General features: G+C 33.2%; 1 long non-coding RNA gene across 1 annotated transcript; it reads right to left on the minus strand.

The window, feature by feature from the left end:
- Nucleotides 1-1,671: 1,671 nt before the first annotated feature.
- Nucleotides 1,672-3,412, minus strand: LOC121797913. The gene is made up of 2 exons (XR_006049984.1): nucleotides 2,982-3,412; nucleotides 1,672-2,111 (listed from the first exon to the last, which is right to left on the minus strand). It is a non-coding gene; the product is annotated as an uncharacterized LOC121797913 (long non-coding RNA).
- Between the last annotated feature and the right edge of the window lie 779 nt (nucleotides 3,413-4,191).

Genomic DNA, 4,191 nt, shown 5'->3' on the forward strand with positions numbered 1-4,191 from the left:
TCCAATATTGTAATACAATGAAGGTTTATCTCCAATTGATTTTGTTTTTGTTGTTTTAATATTTGATCAACTAACAATTAAAATGAATTAATAGGAGAGCTGTGAAATGCTAGGAGGGCTATGAGATAGGTTGATGATGTGGTAGGATGAAATTGGAAATAGAGGTGCCAAAGGTTTAGTTTTTTGGCTGTTAACCGCGATATCGTAACCGACGGTTACGGTTCTGGTGCCGAGCCAGAACCGTGAGAATTTACCCAAACTGAATCTGTCGATTTTAGAACCGCGGTTCGGTTCAAGTTAAAAATTCCCAGGCCGAAACCGTGCTAGAACCGCCGGTTCTGGATGTTTTCAAATCGGAACCGTGAAAAACCACCGGAAAATCAGGATACCGAGCCGAAACCACAAAAAACTGCCAAAAACCGACAGTTCGGAGCAGTGAAACACCATTAAAAACTGCTGAAAAATCGCCGGTTTGGAGCCGAAACCTAAACCAAAACCGACGGTTTTGGAACCGGAACCGTAATCGCGAAACACCCTCTCGATTCGGTTCCGTTTCGGCAATTTCCAAAACCGGAACCGGCGGTTCCGAACCGTAACCGCCGGTTCCAGAACCGTGGGCACCTCTAATTGGAAATGGACTATTAGGAGGACTCTCCCTATTGTGAATGCTCTAAGGCTACTAGAGCAACACGTAGGATTTAGTTTGATTATAATTCTAAAATGTGGGAAATTTGATTGTAACATCAAAGTTCATGACTTGTCAATCTACTTTATTTTTATTATAATTCTAAAATGTGGGAAATTGGATGTAACATGAAAGTTCATGAATTTTCAATCCACTTTTTACGATCATAAGAAAAATAAAAATTCAGCTAACATTAAAAATTTTAGCGTCTAATCCCCTTTTATTACTAGGCCATAGTTATCATCTATTTATTTCAATAGACAAATTCGATCCACATTAAATATCCCAAATTTCCTTATTTGGACGATCCTAAATAAATGTCTAATTTTACTTTTACTAGGAGTCACATTTCATTAACTCATTTTACTCATAATTATTATAAAATTAACATACAAAATAAGGTCCACCTTCTATTAATTTTTTCTGCCCATTTTATTTCATAAAGTTAAACAATTTATCAAAACCCGAAATATGAGACATTTGATGGATATAGGGGGAAGTAGATTAGATAAGATAGAGAAAGAGAGTATGAGCAGTCTTTTCATTATAAAGACAAAAGATAACGAGAAAGAGAGGCTGAAAGGATTGGAGGAGGAGCTGCGATGTAAAAAGTTAGTAGCTTCCACCCTAGATGATGTGGCCAGAGAGAGGGCTATTCTTGTCGTTGACTCGACACATTACATTACAGATGATATGGTTATCACACAGCGTAAATTGTTTATTTTGTGTCGATACTATTACGTGTTAAAAGAAAATGTAGTATACATATATGGGAAGCGATTTATCGTTATTTGTCTGAAGCTGTAAACAGTGATTACATTTATTTGCAGGTAAATCTTTCAGCCAAACTAGGTAATTTTTGTCCATCTGTTGTAATGCTTTTTGAATTTATTTGGTAATGGTATATTTTTTCGAGTGGTTCGATTTTTCCACGTGGCCAAAATCTACATTCAGAGGGCTAACGAACATAGGGTTTCAATTGAGCATTTTAGAAAATTTTGACGATTCAATTGCAACAACTTTCATATCGGTATAATTTGGAATATGCATATGCCTCTTAACTTTTGAATATACATTATGCAAAGTGATTTGCACCTCTTTTCCATTATGGATCAACTCAAATAGGGAAGATGGAAGTTGCTTCAGCCTTGTACAAAATATTTGGGGTATGTGTGACAGAAATTGATCCATGGTAATGAAGCACGTATATCATGAGGCTAATTCAGATGCAAATTATTTGGAAAGTTGATCGTCAGGTCAAGATACATGTTTGTATTTGTATGATGAGCCACTGATAGGGTACGGAACTTGTTATTGTGTGATCACTTGGAAATTGCATATATTCAAGCTGGATAGACTGTAGTATTTTCACGAGGACTATGCTCTCTCTTGGAAAAAATGTTACGTCCTTACCTCTTGACATAAACTAGGCGATAAAAAAGTAATTGTATATTGGATCCATGCCGAAATAAACCTTTTGACATAAACTAGACGATAAAAAAAAAGTAATTGTGTATTGGATCCATGCCGATGATATGACTAATAGATTAAAAGAATAAAGTATATATAGTAAAACAAAAATAACGAAGAAGTGGAGAACCCATTTTAAATAGAAGTTCTTCCCGAGTAGAGTAGTTATTTGTTATACTCTCTTCTGATTAAATTAAATCATGGTCTCCTATAATAGTAGTTTTAATTTATCCATTAAAAAGAAATTAGGGGACAAAAAAAGTATAGATCATCAATGGTCCATATGCTTTGACTTCAACAAATACAGCCAATTTTGAATTAACAAAGCTTATCTTTGAACTCAACTAATGAGAATCAGTAGAAACTTTTCATTAATCTATTGTCAATATTATAAACCCCATGTACCTACATGCAAATTGATACTAAACCAGAAATATATTGAAATTGTTATAATTTAATAAAGATAAGTTATAACCAGGAAAACTACTAAAATCCCTAAAATATTTGGCTATAATTACAAGCAGCTCCCCTATTTTTAAGATCTTGTTAAGTTTCTTTTAAATGGATATATATTCAAATATATATTAAAAAGTTTTTAAGACTTGACTAATATCATCTTAATTATAAACATTTGAATTATTTGAGTCCACGTTTGATCAAGACTGAACAAATATTAAAATTAATTATGGCCACATTTATGCAGGTTTAGCAATGGATCTGGAGGCCCCCATACACATATCAAGGCACTATGTATATAAGATCTGTGTGTGTGTGTGTGTGAATAACATAAGATATATGAAATAAAATCAAATTAAACACATTGTACCTTGAAATTGAAGCTTTCTCTTGCAGTGATATTCAGACAAGATGGAGTGGTTCATGATGGTGAAGATGGGCACATGAAGAACTAACTCTTTCACGTTGAAAAATGGTGTGCGCGCGTGTGTATGAGTTAGTAGTGCACGTGCCCTGCTTCTCCATCGCGCTCATCACTCACCTTCAATCCTCAACACACCTTACTTCTCAAACTATGTGAGGTAGGTTGAATGTGTTGAGGTTACTACATAATATAAAACCTTGATTCCCGGATATTTATAGCAAAAATGGAGATATGGAACTTCAATAGACATTATTATGATGATACTATTCACTTATACGTAAGTGAGTATCGATTTAATTAGCACTAAAAACCCTACTCTATAGTTGAAATTAGCAAGAATTAACCCTTTTTTGAGGGCATTGTAGAGAAGAATAATGGCAAAGACAATATGCCCCTGAGCTGGATATTAAAGAATGAAAACAATTACTACTTTGATGTGGGACCTTGAATTTACAACCTAAAAAAGTTTTTCCATAAATAAATATATAGGACCACCCATGACGTTAAGACATTAACCTTAAATAAAAAAATGTGACATTTTTCCAACATATGCTATTGCAAACCAACTGTAGATTAATTTCTTGGTGGTGAGTCTTCATCAACATTTTCAATTGTAACATCCATTGTTTTCTATATATAATTAACCTTATTGTTAACGAAGAAAATTATAAGGTTATACTCCAGCCCATTAAATATGAAACATTTACTTTTCAGGATTTTATGTAGTGTAATTTTGTAAGTTAATAAAGAGAGAATAAAGAGAAAATAAAAAGTTGAGATGATATTATTTCTATTTTAGGAAATGCTTCATTTTTAATGGAACAGAAAAAATGAGTACATGACATATTATTGTTATCCACATGAAGGTGATGTATCAACAATATGTGCTAATGACAAAATGATTTGTATTTGGATTCATAAAGGAGAAGCACAAAATTTGTGTATGTGGATATCAAAATCGTTCATCTAACAGAAAAAATGAGATAAATATTAAAAATCCATATGCTCCATTTATAAGCAACTAACCTGAAAATTCATATATTTTCTAATTTCTAATGGTGCCAGCACCTGAGATATATATAAATAAGTTCAATAAAATATGCCCAAGTAGTAAGGCTCTTTCAATTGCTCTATTTACCACCTCTTTTTTAGGCCA

The sequence above is a fragment of the Salvia splendens genome, chromosome 1 (assembly GCF_004379255.2).
Source record: "Salvia splendens isolate huo1 chromosome 1, SspV2, whole genome shotgun sequence".
NCBI lineage: Eukaryota > Viridiplantae > Streptophyta > Magnoliopsida > Lamiales > Lamiaceae > Salvia > Salvia splendens.